Genomic DNA, 25,709 nt, shown 5'->3' with positions numbered 1-25,709 from the left:
TATATCATTTGGATGACCTCATTATCTGGTTTGCTGCTGCTAAGTCACTTCAGTCGTGTCCGACTCTGTGTGACTCCGTAGACGGCAGCCCACCAGGCTCCCCCGTCCCTGGGATTCTCCAGGCAAGAACACTGGAGTGGGTTGCCATTTCCTTCTCCAATGTGTGAAAGTGAAAAGTGAAAGTGAAGTCGCTCAGTCGTGTCCGACCCTTAGCGACCCCATGGACTGCAGCCTACCAGGCTCCTCCATCCATGGGATTTTCCAGGCAAGAGTACTGGAGTGGCTTGCCATTGCCTTCTCCGCATTATCTGGTTTGGATGACAGTAAAATATTCTTTTCTTTCACTTTTTTCATTTTCTTTGCTATATGATTGCCAGGATTATTTCCCTGAAATCTGTATCTGATCTTTTCATTTCTCTTATTTAAAATAACAACAACAATACATGTACACTTAATAGTTTCATTTTTGCACATAGTATAAAGTCCAGATTCCCTAGCTTGGTATTGAAGGCCTTTTGTGATTCCAGAGTTATTTTCTTCTATACTATCTTAACCATACCATTCTTAGTCAGTCTGTCTCTCCACATAGCTTGCTTGGGTAAAGCACTCCCTTCTTTTCACACAGTGCTTCTCAAAGGGGGGTTGTGGAGAATTTGCTAGTCTAAGCACCTACATTCCCCATTCATGTTGTTTCTCCTTGGAGATCCTGTTGTGCCTTTGATCGAGACTCTGCTTTAGTCAGAGACGATTGTTTGTTATTCCTTGCACATGGCATGCAGTTTCTGTTTACTTTGCATAGGTTGTTTTCTGTGCTTAGAATTCAGTTTTCAGCACTCTTTAGAGAAATCCTAATTCTTTAAGGTCTAGGTCATATGCCACTTCTGGGAAAATCCTTCCTTATCATCCCATTGGGAATTCATTGCTTCCTCCTCTACTTTTCCACATCTTTGTTTATTCCTTTCTAAATATCACTTACTATTGCCTTATTTAAGTTCTTTGCTCAGTTCTTTTTTCACTGGATCTGAAGCTTCTTCCTCAGCATATATCGTATAATAATAACTGAAACATGTAAGGAAGAACGGAGAGAGAGATGAGAAAAGGGGCACAATATTGAGAGTAGAAGTAAAAGAGTATTTAAATTTGCAGACTTGACAATGAAAGTGTTGGTGCCAAGAAATGGAGAAATTGTTTTGGAAGTGATGATAATGAGTTCAGCTTTGCACTTTGAGTTTCAGATGATTGATTCTCTCAGAGACGTTTAAGAGGTAGCAGCAATTTCTGGCATGGATGTTTTTGTAATTGTTTTTAACTTGTGATCTGATTGTTCTCTGCTTTAGGGCCTTGAGAGAGGGAAGAATGTAAATGGAGAAAAAGCTAAAGATTTGGATGTTAGAATATATGCTGATTAGAGTGTATGTCACGGCACAGGGATCAATAAAAGGAAAGAGGCCAACAAGAGAAGAAAGCTTAAAAATGAGCAAGATTGTGATCTTTGAAGCCAAGGGGAGAGAGCTTTGGGTTGAAGGCACTGTGAGCTGTAGCATTGAAATTGAGTTCTGGAGAACTTGGTTCTCTCCCCTAATCTGAGGTTGATCTGGCACGCTTGTTTAACCTCTGTAGGCTTCGGTTTCCTGACCTCCAAAATGCATACTACTTGACATGCGTAGCCCTCTCATCTTCAGTCTTTGTGATTCTCAGGCATCAGGGTGTTTCTGGGATATCGAAAGGTTAAAGAGAAAGTCTTGTTAAATCACTTGTTAAATTACTGTGAGAAGGATTCCCATCAACAGCATGAGTACATGAAGGAGTATGGTATTTCATAGTACTTTAAATGTAAATTTATAGTCAACTCTCAATTTCCTTTTAAGTGATCATCTGCAGTGACTTGCTGCCTCCTCCCCCTCCCAGGTCTCAGGCTACTGAAAATAGGGCTGTGAAAAGCACAGTGGGGTGAGTGAATGGTTTGCATGCCTGTGTATCTGTACCTCTATCACCAAGCTGAATACAGTCCACTCTCAGTTATCTACACTTCATTAAAAGGTAAATAATAGTGGAAGAATTCTAAATATATAAATAATTTTACATATGGTTGGGGAAGATTTTGTATTCTTCCATCCCCTACTGTAGATTGATGTATCTTTCATTTCTTAAGCAAATACTCTTAGAATAGTGGATGTAAACAGGCTAAAATATTTATTAGGTAATCCACATATGAATAATTGAGAGTTGACTGTTAATGCTTTTGGGATCATCCATTGTTTTGTATTATCTGTGCTTTTTTTTGTTACTATGACCAGGTTAAAGCTGAATAGCTACTTCAAAGTTAAATTGATAGGATGAATGTACTTAGAAGATTATACAGATGCCAAACTAAATTGAAAATAATTACGTAAAACTAGCTAAATATAACATTCATGTGTTCAGAATCATAAGATTGAAAGAGAACATAAACCTAAGTACATTCTTAACATTCCTCTTATGTAGTTGTCTAGTCAGACATATTCCATAAACTGAGTGATGTGACTAGTAATGACAAAATTTATATAAAATATAATAAAATTGAGGATGTATCAAGGCTTCAAACATACCTGTTCAAGGAGTCAATTGAGATTAGTAAGCAATATGCAAGAGTTTTTAACCTTAATTACCTGAATTTTGAAGAATCTGGCCCCTTCAATTACTTTGCCATTTTGTTTATCCTAAAATGTTGAAAAATTTGGATTTGTAATGGTTTGTTAACAATGTTGAGTCAGCATATTTTTGTAGTACATGTTAATGTGAATCAGGAAGGGATAATTCTTGGCTTTATAGAGTTTATATTATGGTTGGGATATACCTGTATCAGGACGTAGTATTTGAAGCACCTGCCAGTTATCTTTATAAAGGAAACCAAAGCTAGAGGAATTCAGGAAAAAAATGGGAGATAGATAAGGAATGACCTAGAGGGGAATCCTCATCAAATTGTTGACACCTGTAATACCTTTGCATAAAAGGGTAGTGTTTAAATAAAAATTGTACTTACTTTTCTGAACTAACATATTCCTGGCATATTGTTGAGAAAAAATTGGTGATGAGCTTTGTATATAAATCTACTGAAGGCTGATTATATTTCAGACCAGCGCTTTTCAAACCTTTGAAGGTAGTATTTAACTAGACAGAGATTTTAGGCATGCTGTAAAGTAATTGTGTGCTTCTGGTTATGAGTATATAGATGTTTGGCTGCATTCCAAACCTAAGCATAAATAATTTACTTCCATTGGTTCGTAGTATATCTCCCCTTCATTAATATTGCATGCTCAAAGGGCTCTGTAAATTTGTATCAAACTTATTTCTAGATATGTGCAGTTTGGAAGTAGATACTAGAAGTGTTTTATTATTTCCCACATTAAAATGACTTTGACTTTAAACGTATTTTCCGACTTTAAACATGGAAGCTGACGGTGAGAGAGAATATTTGAAATTAAGATTATCCTGAAAAACATGGACTGTTTTGTTGCCAAATCCAGACATCCTACCCTCTGATTATTTGGGTAAAGGATGACGTGTTTGGGGAAATTAACACTCAGGAGCAAAACAAAAGTTGAATTGCAACTTGCGGGGATTGCAAGTAATCTTGTTCAGAACCCAGTGTAATTTCATGTGTTTTTTACAATGAATAAATAGTGAAGAGACACAGAAGCTGTAAACAAAGATTGCCAAGTAATGTACTTTTAGTTACTTAGAAGAAACAGCTTGCCAGATAAAAGTGAATTTAACTGTTTTTAGATGTGTATACATATATATTTTTTATTAATAGTTTGAGAAATCACATCTTAAAATAATATTGCTAGTTATTTCCATGCTTAATTGTTCATCCCTCATATAGTGAAACTTTTAATTGCCCTGGTTTTTCTTTCACTCATAATTCTGTATAATATACTCCCTAACCTTCGCCACAACCCCATCACCACCAACCCCCTCCCCCAAGGAAAAAAAAAGGAAAAACTGAGGGGAATAGAGTTGCAGAGTGAGTGAGAAGACTCCCGTGGTTGGAGGTAGGTGAGCTATGAACTCTAACCTCTAGCTATATGGCACTCTCTAGGGGTGGCAAGTGGAATACTGTGGAATGTTTTATTTAACAATGTGTTGTAGATACAATTTTATTCATATCTGTCACAGAATGTTAGTATGAAGTCATGGGAGTGGGATATTTGAATGCAAATAGCTGTTTTTACCTTGTTTATTTAGAGTGATTTGTGATTTTATTACTATAGGTTGTAATTTGTGTTATTTTTGAATGCTGTAATGTGGTATAAAATGAATTGGATTAATTCTTAAATTGTGTAGGATTCTGTATTTCATGTAGGAATAATTCTTAACATAAAATTTTATGACTTTGTAATGAGTTAAATTTTAGATTGGTGTAGTCTTAAAGTTTAAATCACTTTGTATTTTTAATAAAACCTTAAAATAGCCCTTTTCTGTCACGGGAGAATTAAGTGTTGTGTGTTCCTGTTTCCACATTGTTTTGAATATATAACTGTATGTTGTTTTACCTGGCATAATGAAGAAATTTTAAAAAATGCTGGTTTTCAAAAGGAAATAAAAAGCATAAGAGATTTGGATAGACTGTGGCAGTTGCCTTTTGCTATATTATTGTTTCTTGTAATAGTTGTTTTGTTAAGAAACTTTAGATTTAATTTTTGAGTCCTAGGAGATTTTTACTTTTATCAGTGATTATTTCTATATTATAAGTGTCTCAGAAAAAATATAATTATTTTAAAAATAAGTATATTGCCACTAAATATTCACCTGAGGTACTTGAATATGAATGGATTTGGGGGAAGTATGTGTGTGTATAAATATTATGTCTATTTTTAGCATATTTGAAATTACTTTAGAAAGTTTTTTTGTATTACTGTGATGTAAAATAGAAACTTTAACGGGACTTGTTAACATTATATGGAAAAGAAGGATAAATAAGTTGTGATTATAGGAATTAAAGGGCTTTACTGTTAATAACGTGAACTGTAGTGAGTAAACTTTGATGATATATACTTTGAATTTTTATTGACATCTTTTGGAGTGCTTTCTTTTGCATCCTGGTTGTTTTCAAGACAGGTAATTGCTTCATAGCATAGTTCAAGGTAGGTGAGATATGACTTGATAAAGTTATTATATATGTCTACAATTTGAATAGTAGGATTATATGTATAAAGATATAGACTAAGGTAAAAAATATATAAAATAGTAGGATACTAATATGGAAAGTAATGCGGACAACATTTAATAACATGCTTTCCCTGGTGGCTCAGTGGTAAAGAATCCACTTGCTAACACAGGAGACATGGGTTCGATCCTTGTGTCAGGAAAATCCCCTGGAGAAGGAAATGGCAACCCACTCCAGTATTCTTGCCTGGGAAATCCCATGGATAGAGGAGCCTGGCGGGCTGCAGTCCTTGGGTTCGCAAAGGAGTCGGAGAGGACTTAGTGATTAAACAGTGCTTGATACATAGACAGTCTGGAACTGTAAGCGCCTAAGCTTTGGAACCTTGCCTCTTGGAATTTTTTTACTTTGGACAAACTGCCTTTTCTGAGTATATTTTCTCATCTCTATTGGAGGAGTTAGTGAAATGTTTGTAAAATATTACAGTTGGCAGGTAGATATAAATAGATATTAGGTGTTTTTTACATGGTCAGTTAAAGCAAAGGAGATGAGAAGAGGGAGAGTTTAAGTGTGAACTGTAAAAAAATGGGACATTGTTTCAACTTTGAGTAGATGTGGTTAAAGCAAGACAAATAGGGCATAAATAAAAGACAAAGTATTTTACTGAGAGTAGACTAAGAAAAACAATTTTAATATTCATTTTGGGTTTGTAGAATGGGGGTACTGTAGAGTACAGTACTTAAAAACTGTGTGGAGCTGTTAAAACATCTTTTTTTGTTGTTAAAATATTTACTATAGTAAGAAAGCAGTAAATCTTATTTATAATTGGAGAAAATGTAGATCTGAGAGTTGTCATAAATTTACAGTTCTATGAAAGTTAACAAATTGAACATTTTGATAATCAGAACCCAGGTCAAGAATCAGAATATTGCAATCAATACCCTAGAATTTCCCATTCTGTCTCCATTTAGGCACTACTTCCCCCACCAAAGACAGCACTATTCTGGCTTCTAATACCATAGATTAGTTTTGCCTGTTTTTGAAGTTTATGTGATTTTCTTCTATATTACATATACCCTTTTGTATTAACTTCATTTGCTCAATAGTATGTTGTATCACTGTGTTGTATGTAAAGTCGAAGTTATTTTAATCCAAGTCTGCTAATGTGTGTCAGATGTATCATGATATATATGGATTTTTTTAATTTGAAAGGGAAGTGAATTATGTGATTAAATAGAATTTGGAATAATTCCACTAATTCCAACTTTAAAAAAACTTTTAAAATCATTTTCTGAATATGTCTTTTTTTCCTCTTCAGTCTGACCTTTTAATAGATTTTAGGCATTAACACACCTGGGTAGGTGAAATTTTTTTCTTTTTTTCAAAATGACTGTTTAAAGAAAAATTAATAGATCACCATATGGAGTTCAAAGCTACCAGTTAGAAAGTTGGAAAAATTAGAATTCCAGTCCAATGAAAGTTTTGTGTTGACCTCATTAAATTGGTAGAATGATTATGAAAATTGGCTTAGTATTTTTATGGAGAAAAAGGGTAGATAGTAAGCATTTCTTGTACCTCACTACAATAATGTTTTCAGTGGAAGACCTCATTAATAGTTACAAAGTGTCTTCATGTGATTGTTTCTCTATTTTTCCCTTATTTTTTCAATTTCTTTCATTGATTTCTATTTCTCTTATTCCATTTCTAGTCTTCTGGTGACTACTGTAATAAGACATGCTATTGAAATGGACTAGTTTTTCTTTTCCTATGTATACTTGATAGTGTTTTCTATTCCTTGATTTAAGATAACTTTTAATTGTTTTTTATTTCATTTGTTTTTTACTTAATCTTTTATTGAATTTTAGGTTTTTTTTTTCCTCTGAGTTGGCAGTGCTTTGTGAGGAAGATTCTACTGCCCATCTCTTGGTGTGCATATCCTCAAGAAAGTAGAAGAGAGTATTGCATAGGAAATTGATTAAATACTTAAACAGCAATTTGGCAACATGTGCTTAGTATAAATGAGTAAGATAGAATAACATTTACTTATTTCAGTATGCAAAAACAAGAGTAAATGTGAAAGTGAAGCAATATTCAACTATACTGAAGGTGAAGAAGTTTTGATGAAGTGAGTTTTCTAAACGTTGGTAATTTTAAATATTAATATTCACTCCACTTAAAATATTTTTATGGAGAAAAAGGGTAGATGGTAAGCGTTTCTTGGACCTCACTGCAGTAATATTTTCAGTGGAAGACCTCATTAATAGTTACAAAGTGTCTTCATGTGATTGTTTCTCTATTTTTCCCTCATTTTTTCAATTTCTTTCATTGATTTCTATTTCTCTTATTCCATTTCTAGTCTTCTGGTGATTCTTATGCATATACTCTTTGAAAGTATGGAAAACGGTGACTTTGTAATTCCCTGAAGGTGGGAACATTCATTAACCTTGGAATATCCTTGTTGATTCTGAGTCTAGAATATTTAGTTCACTGAACCAGATTTAAACTGTGTGGATTATTAGTTACCAAAAGAATGCTTGTTTTTAGTGGTGAATTTTGAGTCATTGCTTGTTTGATTTTATTAATGAGGAATGGTTAAATGCAGTAAATCTATATTTTTAACCATGCTTTTCAGGATTATATTAGTTACTGCTCTTGTAATACTGGTACGTAGTTTTTTTTCCAGACTATTTTTAATGATTTTTACTAGCATAGAGCTGAGCTACTGTGGTAAATTGTTGGCTCACCAACATGATCAGAACTTGGTCTAAATGATATTTTATCAAAACATTACCAATTGTGTGAAGGATTTATCAAATGATGTGTTGTTCAGCAGTCTAGAAATTATTTGTTATGAAGGAGATGTTTTCCTTCTAAGGTGTCCTCTTGGAAGGGCACATACTTGTTTTAGCGATGATGTCACTGTTCCAACTATTCTAAAAATTCTGCTTCTGAAGATTACTAAAGCTTATAGTATAGACTTTTAGATTGGTATTTGGTTTCTCCTTTGGGATGAATTGGAGTTCAGGAAGTGGTTAAACATAAATTGGGTTCAAATGTAGTGGGAATTCCATTTGATTTATTCATTCATTAATTTGAAAAAAATTCATTGAGCATCTGCTGTATTTTAGCATTGTATTAAATACTGGAATATATGTGAAATAGTTTTCCTTAAAAATAAAAACCACTATATGTGATGACTGCCACTATAATCTAGTTAGTGACTTCTTCACAACCATTCTTATTTCCTAAGTCTTCCTTTTGTTCATTATATTTGGCAAAACAGCCTGTCTTTATTCATTCCTATCTACTCTCTTCTCAGGGCCTTTGTACTTATTACATTGTCTGGATTATTCTTCCCCTAATCTTAGTAGGCTTGTTCTCTCCATTTAACTCTGTTCAAATACCACTTTATCAGTGAGGCCTTCTCTGATCATCTGTTGTAACCCTCATCTCCATCATTTTCCATTTGGTTTTGTTTTCTTCCATAGCTCTTGTCACTGTTGCCAATTGCAGTATTATTTATTATCTCCCTGGAATGTAAGTTCTGTGAGGACAAGCCCTTGGTGTTGTTCACCATTGTATCCTCCATGCCTGGCATAGCCCCAGTGCCTTATATCTGCTTGATAAGTGACCATAAATCATTTATTGGCTGAATAAATGACCATCAAATTTGTGTTTAGTTTGAGGGCTCCAGACCAATTTTTTCAACAGCTTACTCAATGTCTTAACCATGTGGCCATGTATATCAAGCTTTCTATGTTTCACAGTTACTAATTACCTTACTCTTATAAAAATCTTTCTGTATTTCCATCTGGGTCTTCAGCGCATTACTTTAATGGGCCAGATCACCCAAGAGAGCACCCGGGAGACACTCTGACCTCATTCTTTGTCCTTTTTCTGCATGTCAAATCTGTGACCAGATGATAATGATTTTATCTTTGAAATACTGAAAAAATAATTTTTTTAAGAACTAGGAACTTTATTCAGTATCCTGTGATAAGCTGTAATGGAGTAAAATATGAAAAAGAATACGTATATTTATAACTGATTCACTTGATAACTGATACAGCAGAAATTAACACAACATTGTAAATAAACTATACGTCAATAAAATTGAAAATAAAACAAAATATGTTGTTTTAGTTGCTAAGTCATGTCTGACTCTTTTGCAGTCCTATAGACTGGAGAAGGAAATAGCAAGCCACTCCAGTGTTCTTGCCTGGAGAATCCCAGGGACGGCAGAGCCTGGTGGGCTGCCGTCTATTGCGTCGCACAAAGTCGGACATGACTGAAGCTATTTAACAGCAGCAGCAGCAGACTGCACCCCAATAGGTTCTGCTATCCATGGAATTTCCCAGGCAAAAATACTAGAGTGGGTTGCCATTTCCCTCTCCTTGGATAAATCTTTTTTTCCATTTCTGTTGCCATACCATTACAGAGGCCTCATTTTCTTTCTTGGGTGATTGCATTGGCTTCATAGCTACTATCCCTATTCTAGTTCTATCGTTTTCCAAACTGTTCTCTTCACTCTTAACTAGAAACACATTTTCCACAAAGTTAATGCTTACGTTCTCAGCTGGGTTGACTATCTTCATTATTTGAGCTTCTATAACATACTGTATGTTACCTTTCTTTTAATATTGCTATAATTTGTTCACTCCTGCCTCCCTTAGTCATAGTTGACAAATATTTATTTACCTTTACTATGTGCTGGGTAATTTTCTTTTGCTGATGATTCAATGGTGAAAACCTTGAATATTTCCACTGAGGAGTTTATGTTCTAGTAGGGAGAACACAGATAAAAGCAAGTCAACACAGAATTTTAAGTAGAAATAAATGCTCGAAATAATGTAAAAGTATAGTATGAGAAAGGAAGTTGATAGATGGTTAGTGGGATTGTCAGGGAAAACTCTGATATTTAGTTAATCCAGGACTAACAGGGAGGCAGCAAGTGAAGATATAGGGGGAAAGTCAAGTAGAATGAGTATATGATACCAAGGCCCAGAGATAGGAAGAAACCATAGATAGAAAGTGCTTGGGGAGAGGGAGAGTGGAGAATGAGAAACTAGAAGAGGTAGGCAGGAAATAGTGTAGTTGAAGTTTATTGGTGTGGAACCTTGAAGCTGAGTAAGTACTGAGAGTTTAGAGGTAGCAGAAACTTTAGAGATCACTTAAAGTTGTGAGACTTAGAAAAGGTCTTTCTAAATATTATAGGTAGATCAGAGATGAGGAGACTTGTAACAATATTAAGAAGGTTGTTTGAGATAAACTTGTCAAACCCTGCCTCCTTTACCCCCAGTTGATTTTGTTATATGCTTACAGACTCATGCAGAGATAAAATAGGAATTACAAATTGAAACAGTATTACTTCAGAACTTATTGGTAATTTGTGCAGGTCTTCATTAACCACAGTTTACTTTTATAATGCTGTGAAAAAGATATTTTTAATACTATCAAAGTAAACTATTTTGCGTAGAAAACTGACATTTCTTTTTTTGAAAATATACATTCCTAATTATTCTGTGAAATGAAAACTGAGTTTGTAATAGGGAAGATCTTGATTCAAATTCTTGCTCCGTAATCTGCAGGGAAATACCTAACTTGCTATTTAATGTTCTGAGCCTAAGTTTTCTTTTTTGTGGGAAGGGTTATATTAGCTGGTACAAAAGTAATTTTGCTTTTGCATTGGTGAGCTTTACCATTTGATATTGGAATACATTCTTAAATAAGTGTGGCTATATTATACATCATTTCAATGTGCATTTCTTGCTTTACAGTTTTTGCTGATGAATTATTACTTGCTGTTTATTTTATATGTATTATAGACTATGGAAATGATGTTAGACGAAAAGCAAATTCAAGTGATTTTCTTATTTGAGTTAAAAATGGGTCATAAACAGTAGAGATTACTTGCAACATCAACAGTGCATTCTGCCCAGGAACTCCTAATGAATGTGCAGTGCAGTGGTGGTTCAGGAAGTTTTGCAAAGGAGACGAGAGCCATGAAGATGAGCTCAGTGACTGGCCATTGGAAGCTGACAGTGACCGACTGAGAGGATCATTGAAGTTGATCCCCTTATAACTATACGAGAAGTTGCCTAAGAACTCAGTGTTGACCATTCTTTGGTTGTTCGGCATTTTAAGCAAATTGGAAGGGTGAAAAAGCTTGATAAGTGGGTGTCTAATGAGCTGACCACAAATCAAAAAGATCGTTGTCTTGAAGTGTCATCTTCTCTTATTCTGTGTATCAACTATGAACCATTTCTGGATTGGATTGTGACATGTGACGAAAAGTGGATTTTATATGACAGCCAGCGACAACCAACTCAGTGGTTAGACCAAGAAGAAACTCCAAAGCATTTCCAAAAGACAAACATGCACCAAAAAGGGTCATGGTCACTGTGTGGTGGTCTGCTGCCAGCCTGATCCATTTCAGCTTTCTGAATCCTAGCGAAACTATTATATCTGAGAAGTATGCTCAGCAAATCAGTGAGATTAACTGAAAACTGCAAACCCTGCAGCCAGCATGGGTCAGCAGAAAATGGCTCAGTTCTTCTGCATGACAGCACCTGACCACATGTCACACAGGTGCTTTAAACGTTGAATGAATTGGGCTACAGAGTTTTGCCTGATCTGCCATATTCACCTGACCTCTTGCCAACTGACTACCACGTATTCAAACATCTTGACAACGTTTTGCATGGAAAATGCTTTCTAAGAGTTTGTTAAATCCTGAAGCATGAATTTTTTATGCTACAGAAGTAAACCAGTCTATTTCTTGTTGATAAAAATGGGTTGACTGTAATGATTCCTATTTTCTTAAAGATGTGATTGAGCCTAGTTATACTGATTTAAAATTCGGATCTGAAACTGCAATTACTTTTATACCAACGTAGTAATACTCTGGCTCTTACAAGATTTTTACAGTATAACACGAGAAAATTTGTTCAGAGATCCTAGCATAGTGTCTGTCAAGTATTAGGGTGAAAACCCAGAAGGTAAATGTTATTAAATAAATAACAGTGATTTATTCATTCTTTTAATCTTGGATGTTTGGTCATTTGTAGTTCCTTGCTCTTATAAAGAATAATTTTATATATAGTCTTGTATATGAATTCTGGAACTCATACATAAGTTACTGTAGGTTGTATAATTTGATGTAGAATTACTGCTTATCTGAAAAAAATAATATCATAGTAGAGATATGTTAGAGTTGTTCTTGATCCACATACTTGGGATTATCAGACTTTCATTAAAATATTTTATTATGAAAAATTTCAGTCATAATATGTAAGAAAAATATAAGGAGCCCTCATATATTCCTTATCCCCCTTCAATTATTATAAACATATGGGGCAGTCTTACTTCATTTGTATATTTTCCTTTTTTCTTTGTGGATAATTTTAAAGCAAACCTCGGCTTATATTATTTTTATTGTAAATACATCTGTGTGTATTTCTAAGGGATAAAGACTTTAAAATATTTAACTGCAATACTATTAGCACAACTAAGTAAATTAGCAGTAATTCTCTTTAGATTATCTAGTATTTAGTGTTTAGATTTCCTGTCTAACATTTTGAGTCAGGATTCATACACTTTTGGTTTCATTTTTTTTTAAATATATATCACATTGCTTTTCTTTCTACATAATCTGTCTTTTCAGATTATGTATTATTTCTTTTGCCTTTAAATATCTTGAAAAAAATGTGTTTAGATGGTTGTTTGTACTATTTTGAAATTCATTGTATGTCCTGATTCTAAGTTTTTGAAGAATTTTGAAAAATTCTCAATCTTTGAGGTTTTGAGTATTGCATCTCCTACATTTTTTCTTGTTTAGGGATTCTTATTAAATACATGTTAGACTTCTTATTGTCGTTCTTGTTTTTTAAATTCTTTCATGTATTTTGTCTGCTTTTTTGGGGGGATCATATACATATCATCTTCACATACATTTTCCAGTTCATTAGTGATATATAATGTCTTTAGATACATCTTTCAGTTCATTAGTTCTCCTCTCAACTGTATCTATTCTTTTATCCCCCCATTGAGTTTTTAAAATTTCAGTCATGCTGTTTTTAGTTTAAGAAGTTCTGCTTAGATAATTGTAAATTTTGAATCTTATGTTTCCGGTCCTTTCTTTCTTTTAAACCAAAAGTTTGCAAGTTATAGCTTGAAGATCTTGTGATGTAAGGCTTACAAAGCTGCATTTCTAATAGTCTTATTCAGCCATAGATATGCTCATTTAATATTGTCTATGCCTGCTTTCAGAGAAGGCAATGGCAAGCCACTCCAGTACTCTTGCCTAGAAAATCCCATGGATGGAGGAGCCTGGTAGGCTGCAGTCCGTGGGGTCGCTACGAGTCAGACATGACTGAGCGACTTCACTTTCACTTTTCACTTTCATGCATTGGAGAAGGAAATGGCACCCCACTCCGGTGTTCTTGCCTGGAGAATCCCAGGGACAGGGGAGCCTGGTGGGCTGCCGTCTATGGAGTCACACAGAGTCGGACACGACTGAAGCGACTTAGCAGCAACAGCAAACCTGCTTTGGTGCTACTATTACTGAGTTAATTACTTATAAAAAAAGACCTTATATTTATAGCTTTCAAAGCCTGAAATATTTAATCTGACCCTTAATGGAACAAGTTTTTTCTTTTTTTGTTTTTTTTAGTATTTATTTTTTTGGCTGCACTGAGTCTTAGTTGTGACAAACAGGATCTTCATTGCAGCACGCAGGATCTGCTTCACTGACCAGGAACCTGGGCCCCCTTCATTGGGAGCGTGGAGTCTTAGCCACTGAACCACAAGGGAAGTCCCCCCACCCCAACTTTAGATATATAAAATATTATTTCATTGTTTGTATTATGTATATGGTAATTCTAATATTTAAAGTCTTTTTAGTTTTTTGTTTTGTTTCTATTGATACTGACTTGTTTTCATGTTTCCTTCTGTTTATAACCAGGGCAAGGGTGGCTTCTTAGTTGGGTGGGTGGGTTGGAGTGATGGTTAATGGTTGAATTTGCCTCTGCTTCTTGCCCGGGAATATGGTAGACCAAGGAATACTTTAAGTTAAAATTCTCTCGTTGAGATTTTTTTTGATTGTGCAAAAGAATGTATCTAGGTTCCAGAGACACTTGCTTCAGTGTCTCAGGGAAGTCTCTTTTTATTTTTCAGTTTACCTAGAAATACTTTTCTTTGTTCTCTGCCTCTGTTGAATAAGTGTTCTAAGTGTATCCAGAGTCAGAGAGTGAATGCAGATGGTCAGCATAAACCATACTGTTTGCATAAATAGTTTTCGGGCCAGGAAGCCACTCTTACAGTTAGGGTGGTAGAAACATTCCCAGAGTTTGTTTCCAGATGTAAGCCAACAACTAACCTGGTAAGCAGACCTTTTTAAGGAAAAGCAGTTGGGCCTGTTAGGTTAACTTTTTCTGCATAAATGTACAAATGTAACACCGAGGATCTTGATTTAATGAGAAGTCAGATTGGGTATGTATGGGAGGGTGCAAGATTCTACATTTCTAACTTGCTGCGAGGTAGCACCCATTTTGGAGTTCCCAGATGTATTTTAGTAGCCAGGTAGCTGCCCTGAAGCGAAGTCTTTCTTTCCAATTTTTTTTTTTAATCATAAACAGTGAATTTTTATTCTGAATTGATAGAAAAGTTATTTGTTGGGGATTAAATTCTCTGTGGTGACAAGTTTTTTCCTTATTGAACTTTACTCATCTTGACTAAGGAGATCTAAATTTATACTTCAGTATTGGTACATATTTTGTGTCATTGGGAGAAACAGTTTTGATGACTTTGTTGTAGGAAAGAATGCAGGATCTGGAATGTTGGTAATATTAATTGTACAGACCCACAGCCTATTATTATCCACAGTTCTGAAAAACCAAAAACCCTGAAAATGAAAGCTGTTTTTTGTAAATAAAGTGACGTGACAAAACCTAACCTGACCTAAACTTATTTGGCAGCAAAACCTCACCAGAATTTGTATTATCTCAGTGTGTCTAACCAGCATGTCAGACAAAGGCTCATCCGAAGGTCCTGTAGTAGAAGTATGTAAAGCAGTTATATTTAAAGGCGTTACCAGAAAGCATAAATAAATATAAAAATATTAGCAATTAGACATCCTGATCATGCAAGAGATAACCAAAGAAGTGCTTTATATTTTTATAATAGTTCAGAGCTTTTTTAAGGTTAAATTCAAACATTTGTAAATTTACTTTTAGATTTTGATTATTGGTGCTAATTCAGTTATTTATGCCTGCCTGAGTGAAATGTATGGAAGAATAACAAGTAGTAAATTTTTAATTAGAGAGTTTGTTTACATTTGTATTACACAAATTAATTGTGTATTATGGCATTTTTGCACAATTAAAATCACCATTGACCAAGGTTCATGAAAAAGCTTAATATATCATGTGTCTCCTTCATGCCTGGGACTCCACATTAGTAATTATGTTTTTGTCTTGATAATTTTGATGAGATGTGTCTTCTTTGATGTATATAAATGATTTACTGAGCCATAAAAAGCATAAACAGAATACTACATGTGGTAATATCCACAGGGCACTGATTGAGAACTTAGTAGTACATAAAAACAAGATACTACTGTGATATAGTCTGTATAAGATGTCTCAGTGATATTTGTTGTCCTGGATGTAATTTTCTAGTTCAGACATTATTACTATTGGCCGTAGAAGGAAATTTTGGAAAGTTGTTTATTTTTTTTAAAGGATGAATTAATTTGATTACAGGACATACTGAATTTGAGATGACAGATCACCAAACATGAAAATAGATTTGTTTTTTTCAGCAAATGTAGAATAATGATAAAATGTAGAATTGAAACTTTGAGGCTTTGTTTATTTAAAGGTTAAAATTGAATTTGTTAGTGTTACGGAGACAAAGAAAACAGAAACCTAAGGGGAAATGATAGAATTTTTGGTCATATTAAAGAGTATAAAATAGGAGGAAGGAATGCAAACCTTTAAGAGAAGTACATAAGCAACAGTGAGAAATAGGTATGAAGAGGACCAAGATAGTGTGATTATAGAAACCAAGAGAAAGAAGGTAGGTTTGGTTATCATTGGCCAATAGTACTATAATGGAAAAGTCAGGGAGCTTGAAAATCTGAGGAAAAACCTTTACATTGGGCAAATAGTGAACTTGCAGAGGACAACTTTAGTGGAATGGTGGCCTAGATACCTAATTGGTAGAATTTAGAAGGTGAGGTAAGAATTAATTGAGTCTCAGAGAATTTTGGTAGAAGTAATGTCACATCAAAAATGGGAAACATTGGGCAGAAGCATTTTTTTTTTTTTTTAAAGACAGGTAAAAGAGACAGGTCAATTAGAAATAGTGAGTAATTAATGATGGAAATACTGGAATTAGTAAGGTGTGAAACCAAGAATACAAATGGAAAGGTTAGAAAATAACACTGTAATAGAATTTTTCAACTTTCTAACTCGCATTCAAATTGTGTCCTGCAGCCAAAGTGTATTTGTACCCTTTGCTCCTCAGTCTCTGAGAGGGAAGTCCTTAAGTACATTCATAGAAGCCACTTGTCAGACAAGTGATCCTACCTATAAATAGTTGTTTCATAGAGAAAAACAGAAACATGAGAATAGCTGTACAAGCAAAATGTACAGCTAACGTTGTAAATAAATCTAGTAGGCTGGGGGTATATAACAACTAATTGTCTCAGCTTTTAGGCACAGCTGTTCTGTTCTTTTACAAGGTTGATTTACATAGTAAATTGTTTCAGAGAGAAACAGAACTTTTTTCTTATGATGAAAGATTTCTGACGAGAGGACTGTGGAAACCTAATGATTTAACAGACTAAGCAGAACATCTAGTGATTGTAATCTTTATATGGAAATTGATTTTAGTTATTCACCATCTTAGAAAATGTTCTGATTGCAGACAGTACTTTTCATAGATTTTCCGCAGAAAAATAGCAATAAAATAATGTGATGACCAAGATTTCTTTGAATCTTTTTTGTAGCCCGGTGAATGGCTTTTGTGTATACTTTGTATGTGTTCACAAAGTGAAAGTGCTTTGTGAATTTGATTACTATTTTGTACTAGGAATTATCTCATAACAAGTGTGATAAGCCTAAGCATTCTGATCTCTAATTTTGCTGTAAAAAAGGGAAGGAGATGAACTCTTAAGGAAGTACTTCATATTTTTCCCCCAACTCTTCTTCATTTTCTGCCAAAACATCTAAGTTATTTTTACCAGAAAATCTTTAAAAATTCACAGATTACTTACCATGTAAAAATAAATGATGATGAAATGATTAGAAGATAATTAGGTAAGGTAAATAGTTAAGGTCAAGGCAGTTCATTGTTAATCATATGAAATAACCTTATTCTTACCTTAGAAAGTGTGATTCCTTTCCAAAGCAATAGAAATTGAAAAACAGATACATTAAAGCAGTATGATCTTTCTTATTTGCTGCTTTTTTATATGCATCTCTATTATAGTTATTGTCATTATTATAATTAATTAGAAGATAGCATTTCCATTATAAATTCTTAAATTTTAGTATTCACAGTGTGATGTGGGGCATCTATTCAGTAAATGTTTTTTGGGGTGGTTACTGTGTATCAGACATGATACTGTGTATCATGCCATTAGGATGGCATCATAATGGTGAACTGAAGGTCAGACTATCATGTAATTACAAACTAGTATGTACACTGAAGATACATTCTCCTTTGAAAGACAGAATTGCATATGTAGGGCGATTGCATATGGAATAAGATACGGAGAAGGCAATGGCAAGCCACTCCAGTACTCTTGCCTAGAAAATCCCATGGATGGAGGAGCCTGGTAGGCTGCAGTCCGTGGGGTCGCTAAGGGTTGGACACGACTGAGCAACTTCACTTTCACTTTTCACTTTCACACATTGGAGAAGGAACTGGCAACCCACTCCAATGTTCTTGGCTGGAGAATCCCAGGGACGGGAGAGCTTGGTGGGCTTCCGTCTATGGGGTCACACAGAGTCGGACACGACTGAAGTGACTTAGCAGTAGCAGAGTCAGATAACTTAGATTCAGATCTTACTACCATATCTATGTGACTTTAGGCAAATGAACTAATGTTCATTTTTTTTAAACATGAGAATGATAATATTAGCACCTACCTTGTATGGTTGGTATGGAGATGAAAACAGATTTTTCATGTAAAAATATTAGCAAAATATGTTGTAGTACTTGTCTTACAGCCTAGTGAAGTCTTTATCAAACTTTTTGTTTTCCCATAGTATTACTAGTAAGTGTTGTATATATATATACACACCTATTCCCATTTCATGTTGATCTCCAGACCTGAGACTATATCTTATATTTACTAATATTTCTCATCTAAGCAATTGGCATAGTGTATTGACATAGTGAACCCTGAAATGTACAATTGAATAAAACTTAGATGACTTTCCTGGTGGTCCTGTGGTTAAGACTTCCAATGCAGGGGCTGTGGGTTCAAGCCCTGCTTAGGGAAGATCCCACATGCCACATGGCCAAAAGAAACCAAAAAAAAAAAAAAAAAAGAACTTACTCCCAAGATAAATCAAAACCCTACTTTATAGGATACCTTTGTATTTTTAGTTATACAAGTAATAAAATACATTTTAGATTTCTATTTAGCCAAATACAATCTAGAGGGGAAACCTGTGTTCCTGTTATACTGTTTCCAGGATGTTGGAACAAGAACCCAACAAAACTATTCTCTTCCAGTTTCTGGGAAAAGGAGATAGAGAAAAGATTTAGTTGTAAGAAAATACACCAGTGGTGGTTGAGTTTTAACTAACTATACCTCTGGTGGTCATATCATTTACAATACAGCCTAGGATACTTCGGGGAGTGAAAGGAGGTGGTATTAATCACACTGGCATGATAGGTTTAAATTAGAACTTAGATCAGATGCATGTTTTGTCATAACTGTTGTGATAGCAGTATGAAGAATGTATCATGAGAATATAAAGAGGGGTGCTTGCAGGTTAAGGAAAACCTTTACACATCTGAGTCAGACTTCTGAGGAATGAGGATTTCTTCCAAATCAGATAGGGAAAGAAGGGGCATGCCTGGCTAAAGAAACCGAGTGCCATCTTGCTGTTTCTGTAGTCTTGCCTCTAAACGAATTATTCTCTCTCAAGAGGTGCTTCGTGTCCATCATTCTTCTAAAGTAGTCCTATGAAACTATTCTATTTTTAGTACAATAAATCTAACATTTAAGGAGCTTATAACTAAACTGATTTGCTTGCAGAAGTAATTGATAGGTTATCCTCGTCCATCTCTATTACATATTTATATTTAAAATACAACAATGATTAAAAGAAGATTATTGTCTGCTTTAGTTGCTTGTGAGGAAAAAATGGTCATTTTCAGTACTGTGGGTAGATAATTCCTATTCTGCATTCCAGATTTTATACCAGAACAAATGGATGAAAATTACAGAGGGACAGAGTTTGGCATCAGTATAAGGGGCAATATTCTACTACTCTATCAAAAATAGAAAAGGGTCTCCTAAGAAGATGGCATCACCGACTCGATGGACATGAGTTTGAGTGAACTCCGGGGGTTGGTGATGGACAGGGAGGCCTGGCGTGCTGTGGTTCATGGGGTCGCAAAGAGTCGGACACGACTGAGCGACTGAACTGAACTGAAGAAGTTTTTAGTTCCTTTGCGTTAAAGGTAAAAAGGAAGGCCGTTTTCCCAGGATGCTATCATTTTGATAGATCTTTTCCCTCCTAAATTGTATAACTCTTTGATATTAATAATTGTTAGAATTTCAGGAGATGTTAAACAATTTGAAGCAGTGCTTCCTCACCTTTTGGACCTGTGGGTAAGGGTGAGAAGATGTACTTTCACTGTCCTTGCTGATGAAGGAGACAAATGTGTTGCTGGCTTTTGCAAAGGAGATACTAACTATAGGTATTGCCATGTATTTTTAATCCTTTATGTCTGCTCACAATAAACATAGATAATGTTAAGATGTAATTAAGTAATACATATCAGATTTATGTAGTCACATTTAATTTTGTTACATTCTTATGCATCCAAGTTTTCTAGCTTGATGCTCATTAGCATTTGTTCATGTATATTCACAAATAAATCACAGAAAATATTGTCCTACTCTGCTCCCACTCATCACTCTGGCATTTTTAAGAAGGCAAATAAAAGATTTTACTTCAAAAATGAGCAAATCTTGGATCATAAAAATAGTACGCTAAAACATGTATCCAAAATTCATTAATTTAGACACACTAATATGTGAATTAAAGATTTGTTTGGGCTGGCCACATAACTTTCACATAATTGATCCATAAAAATTGTTTTTGTAAGCAGATAATAACTAATTTTAATAATAGTTGCTGCTATTTATCGAATATCTGTTATGGGCTAGACGCTCTGCTAAGTAAGTTGTACCTCACACCTTGAAACAGTGCCTTCAAGGTTAGGTAATTAGTAAACCTTGGGCTTCCCTGATGGTTCAGTTGGTAAAGAATCCGCCTGTAGTGCAGGAGACCTGGTTCAATTCCTGGGTCGGGAATATCCACCGGAGAAGGGATAGGCTACCAGTATTCTTGGGCTTCCCTTGTGGCTCAGCTGGTAAAGAATCTGCCTGCAATGAGGGGGACCTGGGTTTGATCCCTGGGTTGAGAAGATCCCCTGGAGAAGGGAACGGCTACCCACTCCAGTATTCTAGCCTAGAGAATTACGTGGACTGCAGAGTCCATGGGATCACAAAGAGTTGGAAACGACGGAGTGACTTTCACTCATTTATTCACTATTATCTTAACATTTTATGGAAAAAACCCAAAATGAACTTTTTGGCCAACCCAGTATAAGAAAGTGGTTCCTCAGAGGCTTAGTAACTTAGTCAAGGATACATGGTTTGAAGGTGATTAAGCTAGATTCCTTTTAAAGCTGTGGTTTTTCTGGTAGTCCTGTACAGATACAAGAGTTGGACCATAAAGAAGGCTGAGCACTGAAGAAATGACACTTTCGAATTATGGTACAGGAGAAGACTCTTAAGAGTCCCTTGAACTGAAAGGAGATCAAACCAGTCTCAATCCTAAAGGAAATCAATCCTGAATATTCAGTGGAAGGACTGATGTGGAAGCTGAGGCTCCAATACTTTGGCCGTTGATGCAAAGAGCAGACTCATTGGAAAAGACTCTGATGCTGGAAAAGATTATAAAAGCAACAGGAGAGGGGGGTGGCAGAGATGATATAGATATAGATAGCATCACCACCCAATGGACATAAATTTGAGCAAGTTCTGGGGAGATAGTGAAGGACAGCAAAGCCTGGCATGCTATAGTCTGTGGGGTTTCAAAGAGTCAGACACAATTTAGCAACTAAACAACAGCAGCAGCAAGCTAGATTCAGATCCAGTTCTTTTTTATTTCAGAATTGTTCTTTCTATTACTCTCAAGTAAACGTATGCCACTAGTATTTGGTCGTTAATTTACTGTGTACTTAAACCAAAATTTATTTAAGTATCAATTTTATGCTATATATTTACTGAAAGGTAAGGATATTATTAATAATATTTATCACAGCATGTTACAAAGCAGTATATATTGGAAGCATTTTAAAATAAATGCATGGTTACTCATGCATATATATATACATCTGTGCATGTATGTATATGTACATACATGGAGAATTAAGCTAAAGGGGGAATGAATATATATATGTGTGTCTATAGATGTATCAGTTCAGTTCAGTCGCTCAGTCGTGTCCGACTCTTTGCGACCCCATGAATAACAGCACGCCAGGCCTCCCTGTCCATCACCAACTCCCAGAGTTCACTGAAACTCATGTCCATCGAGTCGGTGATGCTATCCAGCCATCTCATTCTCTGTCGTCCCCGTCTCCTCCCACCCCCAATCCCTCCCAGCATCAGACTCTTTTCCAGTGAGTCAACTTGTTGCATGAGGTGGCCAAAGTATTGGAGTTTCAGCTATAGCATCAGTCCTTCCAGTGAACACCCAGGATTGATCTCCTTTAGAATGGACTGGTTGGATCTCCTTGCAGTCCAAGGGACTCCCAAGAGTCCTCTCCAGCACCACAGTTCAAAAGCATCAATTCTTCGACGATCAGCTTTCTTCACATATAGAGATAAATAAAAGGTTTCTTTACTGTAGTTTTGGTGGTTTTCTGTATATATATTTGTATCTATGTATGCATGTTTGTGCTTATATAATATTAAATTGCTGAATATTGACTATAGTTATTTCATTACTTCCAGAGAGTCACTGGGAACATACATAGGACTACAAGTTACACAATAAGAGGAAAAGAGCAACTGTAATTTTAGCGGTTCTTTTGTGTTTTGCTTCCTTGCATTTGAATGGTTGGCCATCATTGCCAGCTGGCCACATTTTTTTTCCCTCTTTTTTTCTAGCCACATTTTTTTTTGTTTGTTTTTTCTCTTTTTTCCTTAATGCAGCTCTGGGCTAAACTACTGGGCTTCAGGGAAATCCTAGTGGATTTGTGCTTTATACATTTCACATATCACAGTTTTGGAGAGGCTGAATTGGAAACATTAAGTGAAACTAATAGGAAATAAGAGAGGTAAACTCCTCCTCAAATTCTGTCCCTTGTGCACTCGCGCCCCCCCCCCAATAAAAAGCCCATTGATCTCAGCTTGTTTATGTAGTTTTAAGTTCTGACTGTCTAGCATAGGAGTTGACAGTTGACAGATCATGAGCCATTGTTATTGAAACATAGCCACATTCATTTACTTACCTATTTTCTCTATTGCTTTCTTGATTACAGCAGAATTGAGGTTACAACAGAACAGACTTTATAACTTAAAATACTTACTGTCTGGATCTTTTTAATTAAAATGTTTAGATACTTCTGATCTAGCAAATAAGGAAGAAACCAGGGACTTCTCACTTAACCAGGGAAAATTTACCCTAGTACTTGAAGTTATGGATCCCCATAAGAACATTGCAACATATGAGCATTTGTAGTATTTGACGTTTAAAATGGCCCTAATGCTATTTTTGAATTTGTCTGGGAAGAAATATGAGTTTCTGGGAGGAAGCATGTTCTTTCAGGAAATATATTATGAAGAAACTTAGAAGTTCTTCCATATTCCAATTCTGTTTGGGGGTTCCTGGTAATTGTATGGGCTTCCCTGGTGGCTCAGATGGTAATTATATATAAGACAAAGGGATGAGGAGGGGAAAGAAGAAAGGCTAATTTGTTTTGATTTGGATTGACAACAACAGTGCATTAAAGTGTGGTAGGTTCATTTTATATCAGTATTTATTAGGCAAAATTTGACACAGTATTGGCTTCTGACTACCTGTCAGTTTTCATTTTGTGGCTTTTTTTGTTGCTAATCCTCAGTTTTCTTCCAATTGTATATAAGGTCCAGTAAGAAATGATGTTTCTTGTTCATTGATGTATTATTCCCAGTACCTAAAACAGCACCTGACCATAGTAGGTGTTCAGTTAATACTTCTTGAGTGAGTGAGTTCAGACTCGAGGTTTTATTTTTGTTGCAAAATTGTGGCTTTTCAAAAATGTCTGCAGTCAGTTTGTACCTAGAAAATAGGCAATAATTAGAAATATGCAAGCCTTTTTGAAAACTATATCTTCAATCTAATCATTGTATTAGTCCTGTCACATATTACATAGCAGAAACTGGGTCCTTGCTTTAGTGAAATTGTTTGATGTCTGACTACTCGATTATAAATTGATGTAAGATGGTTAAATTATGTATTTCCAGTAGGTGAATTTCACACTGGCTTTTAGTAAACTCTTGACTTGCAAACTGCTATAGGTTTTGAATTAGCACAAGTGTTGTTAAAAATTGTCTTATGTTCTCAAATATAGTTATATCATTTAAAAATCATTGGCTTGCTTATAATTTTTCTTTTTCGGTGTCTCCAAACAGGTACCATTTATAACAAAAAGATATTACTAATAGTGATCTATTGATAGTTCCTTGCAGGTTTTTTTTTTTTTTTGTATGAGTTCTGATACCACACAGTGATAAGCTGTTTTCATTCCATGTTTAAGATGAAAGAGTTACTGATTATAAAGACATACCCTAAACCATCTAAGGAGGAGAGTGAAAAGTTTGGCTTGAAGCTCAACATTCAGAAAACGAAGATCATGGCATCTGGTCCCATCACTTCTTGGGAAATAGATGGGGAAACAGTGTCAGACTTTGGTTTTTTGGGCTCTAAAATCACTGTGGATGCTGATTGCAGCCATGAAATTAAAAGACACTTACTCCTTGGAAGGAAAGTTATGACCAACCTGGATGACATACTGAAAAGCAGAGACATTACTGTGCCAACCAAGGTCTGTCTAGTCAAGGCTATGGTTTTTCCCATGGTCATGTATGGATGTGAGAGTTGGACTATGAAGAAAGCTGATCGCCGAAGTATTGATGCTTTTGAACTGTGGTGTTGGAGAGCATTCTTGAGAGTCCCTTGGACTGCAAGGAGATCCAACCAGTCCATTCTAAAGGAGATCAATCCTGGGTGTTCATTGGAAGGACTGATGCTAAAGCTGAAACTGCAATACTTTGGCCACCTCATGCGATGAGTTGACTCAATGGAAAAGAGTCTGGTGCTAGGAGGGATTGGGGGTGGGGGGAGACGGGGACGACAGACAATGAGATGGCTGGATGGCATCACAGACTCGATGGACATGAGTTTGAGTGAACTCTGGGAGTTGGTGATGGACAGGGAGGCCTGGCGTGCTGTGATTCATGGGGTCGCAAAGAGTCGGACACGACTGAGCGACTGAACTGAACTGAACTGAAACCATCTAATATTAGATCAAATTTCCAGTGGGGTTAAAAGAAATATATCCAGTATTTGTAGGAAATGTTCTGAAATTAAATGAATGATCTTCTTTTTCAGTTGCCCAGGCATGTTCAACTCGTTGGGACTCCATGGACTGCAGCATGCCAGGTCCCTGTCCCTCACCATTTCCCGAAGTTTGTCCAAGTTCACATCTGTTGCATCTGAGATGCCATCCAGCCATCTCATCTTCTGACACAGTCTTCTCCTTCTGCCCTCAATCTTTCCCATCATCAGGCACTTTTCCAGTTAGTTGGCTGTTCGCATCAGATCAGCAAAATACTGGAGCTTCATCTTCAGCATCAGCCCTTCTAATGAGTATTCAGGGTTGATTTCCCTTAAGATTGACTATTTTGATCTTGTGTCTTAGTCACTCAGTGGTGTCCAACTCTTTTCGACCCCATGGACTGTAGCCCACCAGGCTTCTCCATCTGTGGGATTTTTCAGGCAAGAATATTGGAGTTTTGTTGCCATTTCCTTCTCCAGTGGATCTTCCTGACCCAGGGATCGAACCTGCGTCTCCCATGTTGCAGGCAGGCTCTTTACCATCTGAGCCACCAGGGAGGTCCTGGTGGGGTTTGATCTTAGTATGTAACAATTTCAAAGAGATTGGAGATAGCTAGGATATGTAATATGCTTAGTGGTTTGACACTAACCAATGTGTGGTTGTCATGGCTTACACTGAGTATAGCAGAATGGAGAGAAGCAGATGC

General features: G+C 35.7%; 1 protein-coding gene and 1 pseudogene across 3 annotated transcripts in view; both read left to right on the top strand.

Annotated features, from left to right (window-relative positions):
- Window positions 1-25,709, top strand: part of RICTOR (RPTOR independent companion of MTOR complex 2) — a 128,689-nt gene that overhangs the window by 6,077 nt on the left and 96,903 nt on the right. Inside the window, exon 3 of one of the 3 annotated variants that reach the window (XM_055422141.2) lies at window positions 1,909-1,950. The exons of the other annotated variants lie outside the window; for them this stretch is intronic. The gene's annotated coding sequence lies outside the window, so the exon portion shown is untranslated. The remainder of the gene's footprint in view (window positions 1-1,908; window positions 1,951-25,709) is intronic. 3 annotated transcript variants of the gene reach the window in all.
- On the top strand, window positions 1,957-12,765 carry LOC148774974 (histone-lysine N-methyltransferase SETMAR pseudogene; annotated as a pseudogene).

This window comes from Moschus berezovskii, chromosome 18 (assembly GCF_049115385.1).
Source record: "Moschus berezovskii isolate FMDL1 chromosome 18, NW_MosBer_1.0, whole genome shotgun sequence".
NCBI lineage: Eukaryota > Metazoa > Chordata > Mammalia > Artiodactyla > Moschidae > Moschus > Moschus berezovskii.
The sequence above is the reverse complement of the archived record's forward strand: the minus strand, read 5'-3'. Positions and strand labels throughout refer to the sequence as shown.